Below are 12,667 nucleotides of genomic sequence, written 5' to 3' on the forward strand. Positions count from 1 at the left end.
CATATAGGAGGGTTTGTTTATTATCAAATTAACAATATATCACATCAAAATTAATCAAAAATTTTGGTTCTAAAATTTAGTATTCATGTGTATCGGGATACTATCCTATGCCGACAAGTTCCATATATTTCACAAACAATTGGTGCATTAAGAAGATGCATTTCTAGGTCTAAAAGAAGTCTAGGATGAGGTTTGTTTTTCTCACAAAGATTAGATTTCCGTTTCACGTGATATTAGAGAGGATGTTACACCTTTACACCTCCAATGTGATGTGGGAGCAACAAGCTAAGTACCCAAACCTACTATTTGAAGACCCTGCATCCACAAGTTCCCTAGTCTGGAATTTCAATCCCTTTTTTTTAATTATTCAAAAGTAGTAAATGGACTAGCAGAAACCGTAACTAATCGCTCTACAAAATTAAAATCTATTAATTAATGTCTCTCTAACCCCCCTAATCACCCAATTATTAATTAAGCTAAGCTCTAAACCCCCCTAATCGCTTAATTATTAATTAACCTAGCGTATACCTCCCCCACCCCCCGCACTCTGCTGCTGCAACTCTGCTCCTCCGCGCTCGCTCCTTAGTCTCCGCCCTCCTTTGCCCGCGCTCGCTCCTTACTCTCCGCGCTCCCTCCTTCTCCTCCCACTACTCCTGGTTCCTCCTCCCTCCCCCCACTCCTCCTCCCCCTCCTCATCTTCCTCCACTCCTCCTCCTCCTCCTTCTCCCCCTCCTCCTTCCTCCTCCGCTGTGTGCTTCCTCCCCACTCCTCATCCCCCTTCTTCCTCCATGTTTGTATTGGGAGGGCTTCACAGCCCCCCCTGCATGTTCTCTGCCGAGCTCCCCCCTCCTCCTCTTATACGCACGTAGGCGGCTAAAGCTTCTACAGCATGTAGACTCTAGAACTTTCCTGGCGGAAGCTGGCAGAAGGATTGACAAGATGCAAGCATTCATTAATTGATTCATTCATGCATTCAAGTTCCAACGTTAATACCTTCATTCACGTTTGTGACAACTAATTAATTGAATTTCCCATTTTTCACGCTAGGGGGACTTATTGGACCAATCAATCAAAAAACTCCAAAATGAAAGAGTGTTCGTTGCATTCTATAGATGATAATTGTAATTTGGATCAAAACATGCATTGTATGAAAGATAATGTTGATTGGAGCAAAATAGTATTTCAAACGATCATAATAACCAAGTTGATGATCCATTACCCGAACAATATATGTATATGTGATGAAGAAACTGTCATCACGCAATTCATTCTTTCTCTTAAAGATGATGTGCATGAAGATTAGATTATTAATCAACGCAAAAACATAGACGTGAATTCAAAAGACATGCAAGAGGATGTAAATTCATAAATAGATTTTCTTGATTTGGGTGGTGATGATGATATTTTCTTTGATGCACATACTCTTACAAATGAGCAGCCTGGACATTCGTGCTGATGTGTTGAATACATATTCATATTTTGATTCAAGAAGACCAAGCGCAGTTTCTAATACCCATGCAATGTCTACTTCCTAATATAGTTTCACAAAAAACAATTTTAAATAATGGTCGAAAAGATGTTAGTCATATTGGGTCATGCTGATGGGATGGAGTGGATGAAACTACGAGTGTAAAGAAGAACCAAGAGAGCCAAAAGAGCCCAGAATAGCTCTTAAACAACCACAATTTCATATCGAATATCTCCCAACGCTTGGCCTCTATACAAATATACATGAAAATTGAAATTCAAAAAGTCCAATACCACTAATAGAAATAGAAATAGAAATATATCAAACAAAAATAGGCAATCTGCAAATAGAAATAGAAATTCTACAAACAAAAATTTGAAAAAGCAATTTTTGATATTTAAGAACTGAGATATCATCACGGATATTGGTTCATAACTCATGAATATATTTTTAAGAATTTCTCTATCAATACAGAAGATGATTTGAAGATGGTGAAATACAAATTTTAGATAGGAAAAAGATTCAGCAATGTCAAATTTTTAAATATGATATACAAAAAATCAGAGCTTTATTTCAAGAAGAAAACTTTTTATTTTAAAAGATTACAAGAAATCATTATCTAAGTAATCTATATCTTCATATTCATTTTTTGATTAGGCACAGTGATGCCTATGACATTTCTACTATGTCTGAATGGAGTGAAGATATAAATCATTCATGGTCCTATGATTTTATTTTAGACAATTTTCATTGGATGATATTATATTTTATTGCTTCATATCCTTGGCATTTTGATATAAAATGGTGGAACTATATTTTTTCATGTGCTCTTGCATTGTACTTGAGCACATGATGATGATATGCACTTAGCTTAGTTTTTCTTTATTGCAAAATAAGTCCTTTCTTTTGGGTTTGGTAGATAGCCCTGTCTGGAGGTAGGTTGAACATTGGTATTGCACCAAGCTCTTATCTCTCTTTTTTGGCATAGTCTTGAATTGGTGTGATGTTACATCAAGTGGCAGGTCTATAATGGTCCTACAAATGATTCACTCGGTTCAAATAGATAGAATTTCAAGAAAATTTAACCACCGAGTGTCCCAGTGTTAGCAATGGAAATATTCACTGACTCAAAGTTAGGAAGCACTCACCAATAAAGTGTATTTACACTATGGGATGTAGAGAGTTGTGTCCTTCGTGGGGTTACAAACTCCCTAACCTACCCTCACCATGGATATCTCTTTTCTCTTTTCATCTTTAGGGTGATTTGTGAATCCTAACAAAGAGGCAAATACAAGTGTCATGCCATTCTCTTAATTTTGTTGCCCTACTAGAATCTTCATATGAAACAAGGCTCACCATCATCATCCATTCTTTTAATGTTGTTGCCCTCTAAAACCTTCACATTAAGCGAGCCTCACCATCATCATTGGCTCTTTTAATTTTTTACCGTACTAAAATCTTCACATGAAGTAGACTCACAGTCCCTTTGCATTCCTTTTCTCCTTTCTCGACATAACTCTGCTTGCATAGTTTGACAGCCCCACCTTTCCCCCCATCTCGATTCCCACCATTCTCACAATCTAGTCCCTAGTAGATACCTGTTGCACTTTGACTCCCTTCCCCACTCTCCCTCGAGTACTATCCCCCCTCAGGTGGTAAACCCCCTGGAATCCTATCACCTCCTCTCATTCTCATGCTTCCCAATGCCCTTGCCCCGCCTTCTTAAATCATCCCCTTCCTTTGCTCTCCATGCCTAGTGGTGCTCCTAGCACCCCCCTTGAATCTCTACCTATTGCCCTTAGCACCCGCCCTTTGAATGTATGGCTTTCCCATCATGTCTTCTCCCCTTCTCTTTGCACCCGATGGCACCCTTGTACGCCCCCTCAAATCTCTTGAATCTCTACCCAATGTCCCCCTCAAATGCCATCCTCTCCCCTTTCTCTCTATGCCTAATGGTGCTCTTGGTCGCCCCCCCCCCTCGCCTCAAATCTCTACCCACCACAAGCCTCCCTGCCTCACTCACATTCAACATATGACTAGTTGATCTTACCAAGATGGAACCTTTGGGGATTATCGATGACATACCAACCAAAACCAGTAGAGTCAGGTTTGTTGCTGTAACATTCCCCATATTTGATTCCCAAAGGATTGATAGCATATTTGATGGCAACAATTGATCTGCAAAGGTGCCTTCCTTTGGCATTGCAAGGCTGAAGGTTACATACAGATTGTAGGCATAGAGAACAATTCTTCCATCTAGGAGCCATAATTAGTTTAATTGTGGATGTGTTTTTTGGGCAGGAGAAGTTTGTGCCCACGAGGTGCTTGAGATAATAACTACTTTAATAACCTACAAGGTTGCTAGCTTGTAAGCTACTTATCAGGAATATCTACAACCCTCATTCTTCCCCCCTTATTTCCTTTATTGCAAAGAGTCCACTTTACTTGTTGGGAGATTATGTAAGCAGGTGTGGTGACCACCCCATAGAGAAGATCTACACACCATGGAGAACTTGTCCAAATTAGATTGGGAGGGACGCCAACGAGACAAGTAGAAGATGGCCATAGGATAAATGCCCTGGTTAAGGATCATGTTCCTCGTCCTTGGCAAATCTGATTGGTAGCCTCTCCACCTTGGAAATTTACCCTTGAACCTTTGGAAAAGCCATGCCCATCTATCGCCCATTATAACTGGGGACACCTAGAAATTTCAAAACTTTTGCACTTTTACTTACCTGAAGAGGTTGTGAGTACAGTGCAATGATTCTATTTTTGAGAAAGATCTTGAGACTAGGCAAGAGGTTTGAGTGATGTCTTGGAAGATGTAGGACGTGCAAGTTCCATGCTTCCAAACTAGCGATTAAATGTATCGGGTGTAGAAGGCTACTAGACCACACAAATGAACCTTAAGATAAGGCATCCAAAGAAGAGATGCCTTTACTAGATTGAGAATACATACCCATTGTTAATCGTAGAGTGGTTGGTAAGGAAAGGGGATGCATGCAATAGATGGTGGACATGTGGCATGGGACGATGACAAAATCCCATACGCAGCAATGCAAAAGGGGGTGAGGGGAGGGCAGTCTTATGGCAGCCTGCGCCTGACTGCTTCTCATACCTTTCTCGATCTTTAGGCTAAGATCGAGTGTAGTATCTGTTCTTATCAGTTTAATATCTGATACATGACCCATCGGGTCACATGATATTAACCTAATTTCTTTCTGGGGGCAGTCCCATCCGGCAGCTTGCTGCCCGGGACTGCTCGCGTCGCCTCTGTCTTGCACTACGTAAGAGGCCTGGCGCACCCCGTCTCCCTCCCCCTCCGAGGGGGGGAGTCCAATCGAAATTTCCAATATGGAGCTGTCAACGTCAAGGACGTTTTCGAAGTTGCCAACTCCGCTTGTTAAGGTTTTGCGCAGAGCCCAAATCTGGAAATATAAGTATCGTATATCTATATCACAGCATAGGCATCTGTTAAATCTTGTTTTGTCACAGTGGAAGCAAGGAAGGGCAGTCGATTCTAGTTCCATTCAGCAGATGGGGCTATGCTGATAGCCAAGCAAAAGGGATATCTTTCATGGCCGGAGGTTGGTCCACAGCGGAGACCAAATTTGGGTGAGTGCTGCAACTAGTGTCTGTAGATGGCTGACGACGCTGGTTGTGTTGAGAAGAAAGGCTGATATCAGTACTGTGCTTCTGTGGCAATCGAGGGATATCATCTGTATGGAGAGGGCATGTTGCCCTTTGTTAGCCAGGCTGCCATCCCTCATGTAAACAATCGTTGAATGTGTCATACCCTAACAATGACTAGATCCTCTGTGCTAAAGGACAGCTCCATAAACAATGTCTATGATTTGCAGTAGTGGTGGGTAATCATCCCTCCTCATTTGCTAGATGGTCCAATGGAAAGGTCACCATGTGTAGCCAAGCAAAAGGAGGAGATCTTTCATGGCCGTAGATGGGTCCATGTCGAGACCAAAACTGGGTGAGTACCTCGTGCGACATGTTAGAAAACAGAGGACAACAAATTTAATATTTTCGTCCACACAACGGACACAATACAAAAGTGATGCCCAGTGTGACACCCTCTAGTAGCATAGTGCTATACATAAACCAAAACAGTGGTTCTCCTGCCTCTGTGGCCTGCGTGCCCCCTCTGAGCTTAGGTGAGCCTCGTTGTCGTGCCCCACAGCCTGTGTGCTCTCAAAACACTCAGCCTGCGTGGTCCCTCTCAGCTTAGGTGGGCCTCTTTGTCGTTGCCTTGAGGCTGATCCTCCCGGACAGCCAATGGTAAGGCAGTGCTTGACCTTGATTGCTTGTCCTCCTTGCTGCTCTGGAACGTAGTCTATCTCCCACTACATGAGGTTTATAACGGTCTCCTCGTTCACCAAGCAATCGAGGGATATCATCTGTATGGAGAGGGCATGTTGCCCTTTGTTAGCCAGGCTGCCATCCCTCATGTAAACAATCGTTGAATGTGTCATACCCTAACAATGACTAGATCCTCTGTGCTAAAGGACAGCTCCATAAACAATGTCTATGATTTGCAGTAGTGGTGGGTAGTCATCCCTCCTCATTTGCTAGATGGTCCAATGGAAAGGCCACCATGTGTAGCCAAGCAAAAGGAGGAGATCTTTCATGGCCGTAGATGGGTCCATGTCAAGACCAAAACTGGGTGAGTACCTCGTGCGACATGTTAGAAAACAGAGGACAACAAATTTAATATTTTCGTCCACAACGGACACAATACAAAAGTGATGCCCAGTGTGACACCCTCTAGTAGCATAGTGCTCTACATAAATTAAAACAGTGGTTCTCCTGCCTCTGTGGCCTGCGTGCTCCCTCTGAGCTTAGGTGGGCCTCGTTGTCGTGCCCCACAGCCTGTGTGCTCTCGAAACACTCAGCCTGCGTGTTCCCTCACAGCTTAGGTGGGCCTCGTTGTTGTTGCCTTGAGGCTGATCCTTCGGGACAGCCAATGGTAAGGCAGTGCTTGACCTTGATTGCTTGTCCTCCTTGCTGCTCTGGAACGTAGCCAATGGTGAGGACCAAGCTCCCCCTTTGATCCCTCCTTGCTGCCCTGAATGCCAGCCTAGGATGAGGTCTCCTTCTGAGGTGTTTGTCTACAGCAATCAGCCTCCTCCTGTGCTTCTCCAAGTACCCTCGATGAAGGGCCCAAATCTGCTGGCCGGTGTTGCTGCTGCAATCTGCTCCTGAAGGGATGCTCCAATGGATGACTTATGAGCCCCCAATGCCTCCCTTTTATAGGGGCTGGCAGCCCCCAAAGTAGACCGACTATTGGCCGACCCACTCAGCCCAATAGCTGACTGGCTGGTCTGTCCAACCGACATTGGCTGGCTGGGTTTGTGCCCAACCAGGTCTGGCCACGTGGCTGACTGCCACTGGTCCAGGCCCAAAGGCCTGCCAATCCGCCTCCTTTCTAGGCCTCGAACTGCCACGCTGCTGGGCCATCCCGTGCAGCCTGTTCGCCATTCTCCAAGGCGTGTTCCAGTCCTGAATTTGGTCCAACCACTGCCGCATAGAGGCGCCCTAGCCATCTCGGCCTGTTTGTGGACCTATCTCTGGTCCAGAAGCCTTCTAACCATCACGTACAGCATGCAGAGACACCCATGAATCTGGTGAAATTGAGTGGTGTACTGCTCCAAGCGACCTATTCCACGCCACCAAAGCTGAGCCAGAACTCCTTGTCCAGAAATGTCCGTCTACGTGGAGCTCCCCTCTGATCTGCTCCTATTGCAGCATCCAATGGCCTTCAGGTATGCTCCTGGGTGCTGCCCACACGGCAGCCTATGTGCTGCCCATGTGGGAGCCCCATGCTCTTGCTTTTGTCTGTGATTATGCTACTCATATGACAGCCACTATGCTGTCCATGTGGCAGCCCTAATTCCAGCTGGTCCACCTCACCCTTCCTCATTTGGGGGCTTACAAATGGGGAGGTGACCAGTCATATTCCAACACGCCTATTGCTCCAACCAGTGTCCATAGGTAAGTGCAGATGTCTGCCAACACATGATTTGTGTTGAGAAGAAAGGCATCAGTATTGTCCTTGTTGCAGATTACCAGACCTGGGTAGGTCAAACCCACACTCTTGGATCCCACTGTAGCTCTCTCAAGGGGTGGCTCTCCAAGAGCCAAACCCTCCATTAGTGGGAAGGAAGGAAGCAGTTTTCATCTTAATTTTCCTCATGTGCTCACTCTCTGCATCTCAATTCTTTACAAGAATTAATTCATGATTGACACGTGAGAAGAGAGTGCGGATTGCAAACCGACTCCAGTGCACAAGTATAGGAAGACTCTGTCTATAGACTTTTTTTTTCCGAAAAAACAGTGCTAATTATATTACTTCGAGAACAAGATACAAAAAGGTCAGCTTGTAGCTGACGGGCTGCGTTCACAAATCGGACACAGCCCTAAAAGATAACAAAATAAATCACTCTCTCACGGCGGGATAAGGCGAGTGTGAATGAACAGCCATCGGGGTGGTGAGTAGCGCCACCGAAGGCCCTGCGAAGTCGGCTCGAAGAAGAGGCCCTGAGTGTTCCAAGCCTGGAGGAAGCGTCTCCGCTTCTCTTGACCGGGACCGGGAATCTCCCTGAATCTGGTCCCACTGGCCTCTGAGGGTATGAATAATCTCGCACCAAATATCAGTCATGATCTGGGCAGTCGATAAGGAGGTGCCACCGAGGATCTGCGCGCAACGCGAGGTCCAAATGTGCCACCCTGCTATGCTGCTAATAATCTCCCAGACTGGCTGCCTCTCCTGAACTCCTGTATCCGCCTCTGCTAGGTGCTGCGGGATACCCTCAAGCGGCCCCCATGTACCCTGTGTGATAAGGAAAGTGGGGTCCTGCTGGCATGCCTCGAATAAGTGATGTAGACCAGGTGCGGTGCTGCACCAACAGAACGCGCCCCACGTGATCAAGCCTAGCTCTGGTGCTGCGCGAGTGAGAATCCCGAAAGTCCACCTCCACACTTCCTGGGCGCGAGTGCAGCTCCACAGGCAGTGTTTTGGTGACTCCTCAACCTCATGGCAGATCTGACAGCGTCCATCATGGCCTATCTGTCTCAACCAGCTCCCCACCGGAAGACCTTTGTGGGCGAGAAGCCACAGGAAGTAGGAGATCTTCCGCGGCCGCCAGCTCTCCCACAAGGCCTTCCAGAAGGCCTGCAAAAAGAATCTGGAAATACCCTGTGCATACCAGCTGGGCCGCTGGGTGGGGGGGCGGCTCTGCATCCTCCCAAGAACTCGCCTGCCCAAAGTCGTGCTATAGGCAAAGAAGGAGGTCGGCCCCTGTCCTGTCACAATCTCTGGCCAACTCCACTCTCCTGGGTCCCAATCAAGCTCTGACAAGGCCCGCCCCTCCCAGAGCCAGAGTCGCCAAAGCTGCATCAAATGCTAGGATCGGTACGCCAGACCTTCCCCAAAAGGCCTATGATCCGAACCCTCTGCCATGGGAGTAGGGGGTTGATGAGTGCATCCTCTCTCCTGAGTTGTCCATCCCCCATAACTGCGAAGAAGGAAATAGAGGAGTCGTCCAAACGTCCTGCGACCACCAGTGGGATGCCACGGGGGGGAACTGAGGCTCAGGTGGAACCAACCAATCAGCTGGGATCGCGCCGTCGATCTCCGTGCGTCTCGCCTGGGCTCCACGTGCACCTCCAGCTGCGTCTGCGAGATCAGCCGTCTCCAAATGTCTGTACGTGTCCCTCCAAACTCGAAGGGACCAGGCTGGCCCCCTCATCCAACCATCCCACCTGATATGTGATCTCTCCCCCAACTGAAGGCCCTCGGCATCTCTGACCTGATCATTCCAGATAAGCGGCTGGCGATCGATCTCCTCCTGACAGCGGGGAGGGGACTGAATGAGACTGAGGCGGAGCCGCCTCCAAACCATGAGGAGGCTACGAACGAGTGGGGAACGGGGCTGAGTGAGCGGGGCGGAAGTCACCTGAGGGACGGGAGCCACTCTCCACCTCGGCGCGGGACACAAGAACCGACCCCCTGCTGAAGTAGCATCTTCCATGTCTGCCCCCCTGGGGTCAAACCGCGGATGACTAACTTGCCTAACAAGGCCTGACTTTGCAGCTCTGGATCGATGACTCCCAGGCCTCCCTCAGCCTGCGGAAGAAAACTGTCTGCCAAGCAACCCTGGCTCTAGTATCTCTGAGGCCATCCTCCCCGGACCAAAGGAAGTTCCGAACCAGCCTCCTAAGCTGTGCCACACTGGATCTTGAGAAACACCAACAGGAAGCCACATACCAAGCCGTGGCAAGGAGGACTTGGTTGACTACCAAGGCACGACCTGCAAGGGAAAGCTTAGCAGTGCTCCAGAAAGCCAGCTTCCGTCGGATGGAATCTAGCACCGGGAGAAACTGCTGAGCTGGCGTGATGTCCAGGCCGACCTGGAAACCCAGGTATCTAGCTGTCTGTCCCCGCGGGATCCACCTGAAACCCAAAAACCTCCCCCACTAAGAACGCGCCCCGGGGTCTGTGAGAAAACCAACTGATTTGTTCCAGTTGATTTTCGCACCAGCAGCCGAACAGAAGACCTCCAGGGCCATCCTCACCCTCTCCAGCATCAACTCATCGTCCTGGACAAACAGGGCTGTGTCATCCGCGTACTCCGAGTCCAAGAGCTCCGTGTCCTCCCGGAGGGGAAGGCGAACACCCCTGATCCCTGTAGACCGCGCCCGAAGGTAGTAAGTCATAGCCTCGACGAAGAAGAGAAACATGTAAGGAGCAAGGGGGCAGCCCTGACGCACTGATCTCTCCAAGCTAAAACGCTCACCCAACCGGCCTCCAATGATGACTCTGCTAGAAGCTATCCTGTACAAAGCCGAAATACCCTGAATCCAACCTGCTGGGAAACCTAGCCGCTCCAGAGTCCCCTCCAGAAAGGACCAGTCCACCCGATCGTAGGCCTTCTCAAAGTCGAGAAGTAGGATGGCAAGGTGTGATCCGCTGTGCTGAGCCCACTCCGCCGCCTCTGAAAAGGTGAAGACATTATCCAGGATACTGCGATCCTGGACAAAGCCTGTCTGAGTGTCATGAATGAGATCTGGAAGTAGAGGCCGAACTCTGGCGCTGATCATCTTGGCGAGGATTTTGTAGGCAGTGGTAAGGAGAGTGATCGGGCGCCACTGACGGATCTCCTGTCTATCTCCTCCCTTCGGGATGAGGCAAATCAGTCCCGAGGAGAGGCTCTCTGGCATATAACCGCTGCTGAAAATCCTCTGAAGTGCTGCTAGGAGGGGCTGATGGATCTGGTCCCAGAAGGAGGTGAAGAATGCCCGAGATAGCCCATCCTCACCTGGGCACTTCTGTCCATCGATGGCCATCAAGGGCTCTAGCATCTCTTCCGTGGTAAACGGTGCCAACGTCGCCTGCATGCTAGGCTGGACCAAGGAAGGAGTGTGTCTCCACACCTCCTCACGGGCACGACGAGAACGAGGAGCAAGTGGCTCCTGCTGGAAAAGGGTCCTGTAAAAGTCGGTGGCCAATCCCAAGACCTCTCCCGGATCCGTAACAATGTGCCCCTCCGCTGACCTGAGACTCCGAAGCTGATCACCTGCAGCTCTCTGGCCATGTGTCCTGAAGAACTCCCTGCACATCCGGTCACCCTTCCGAGCCCAGAAGGAGAGAGAGGCGTGATAGGAAAACTCTGAGCGACGCTGGAGTGTCTCCTCAAGAAGGGCTCTGGCTCGAAGGGCTTGGATCCGAAGCTCCTCCGAGCCCGGGGATGCCTGCTGAAGCCGCTGAATGGAGGCGAGGTCCCTCCGAAGAGCTCCCTCTCTACCCCACCACTCCTGTCGAACCTGTAGGGCTGCGAGCTGGCAGATCTGGCTGGACTCCTGCAAAGCCTGTGCCACCGAATCAACCAGATCCGCGCACTCGCCCCAGTCTCTATCCCAAAGACTGCAAATACTGCTGCGCACGTCCACCCTCGAGAAAATGGAGTCGGGAATCCGGCATGAGCGGGGGGGGAGGGCCTGAGCTGCCGAATCTAATGATAAGAGCACAGGCGCATGGTCGGAGAGTGTCGTCCCTGGAACTATACCGGCCTGACCGCCTCTGCTGATGGCCCAATCACTAACATAAAATCTATCCAGCCTCTCCAGGAGTCTGCCTCCTTCCCTGCGGAAGCCCCACGAGAAGTCCAAGCTCCCGTGCCAACGCCGGAAGGACGGGTCTCGCCAACAGTCCCTTCCACCTGTCGCAAAGATAAAAGAGTCCCAAGCGGACTGCTCTGCCTGAGACATACCTGTAAACTCCGGTCCTCTGCCCTGCTGGTCCTCCAAGGTCTCCAAATTGTTGAAGTCACCTCCAACAATCCAGAAATCCATGTCTGGGAGAATCCCTGTAAGTGTCCTCCAGAAGGTGGCTCTACAACGGAGATCTGTGGGAGCATAAATGTTGAGGATTCCAACTCTGGAGCCCTCCAATTCCAGGCCTACCCAAAGAGCACGACTTGGAATCAACGTGCCATGACCGAAAACTCCCTGGGCTAGCTGCTCTCGGGGGAGAAGACTGAGGAGGACGAGGGGGCTGAAGCTACGGGTCGGGAGACATGGGGTGCAATTGGGGGATGGGCTGGGGCTGAAAGGGAAGAGGCTGGGGAGAGGAAGAGAGGGGGACCTGAGGCTGTGGAGGGCGGGCTATCGTCGAAGAAGATGCTCTCCCATGTCCCTGGGGCGGCTGCCTGTCGGGTCTCTGAGGTGCAGCTACAGGCTGGGTAACCTCTGCCTCCTTGCCTTTATCTGAAATCTTCTTGTTCTTTCCTCTTTTCCTTCTAACCTCAGTCCAGCCACCAGCTATCTCTGGTCCGGGCTCCGGCTGCCTCTGCTCCTCCTGGCGTGGCTGTCCGGAGGGGGGGGGAGGGGGCGGAGAGGGGGGAGGCGGGGGAGGCCGAGAAGAGCTGGCGAAGCGTGGGCAAACAGCCGCCAGGTGCCCAAAGTCGTGACACCTTAGACACTGTCCTGGCTGTCCGGTGACTACCATGCTCTAGGTGATACTGCCGGCACCTGTCACGATCTCGATCACTGCCGGGAGAGTCGCAGGATCCGCCACAACCACACGGACTCGGGGGGCTCCTGCCGTAGTCACCGCATCGGCGAAAGTATCGTGCATAACCCAGCCGAAGTGGGAGCCCAGGTCCCTAACAATCGGCCGCAGTTCAGCAG

General features: G+C 49.6%; 1 non-coding gene across 1 annotated transcript; it reads left to right on the top strand.

Annotated features, from left to right (window-relative positions):
- The first annotated feature begins 4,582 nt into the window (after positions 1 to 4,582).
- On the top strand, positions 4,583 to 4,778 carry LOC147902368 (U2 spliceosomal RNA). The gene has a single exon (XR_015540940.1). It is a non-coding gene; the product is annotated as a U2 spliceosomal RNA (small nuclear RNA).
- The last annotated feature ends 7,889 nt before the right edge of the window (positions 4,779 to 12,667 follow it).

The sequence above is a fragment of the Dipteris shenzhenensis genome, chromosome 4 (assembly GCF_047967505.1).
Source record: "Dipteris shenzhenensis isolate YYH24624 ecotype China chromosome 4, Dip_SZ_1.0, whole genome shotgun sequence".
In the NCBI taxonomy this organism is placed as follows: domain Eukaryota; kingdom Viridiplantae; phylum Streptophyta; class Polypodiopsida; order Gleicheniales; family Dipteridaceae; genus Dipteris; species Dipteris shenzhenensis.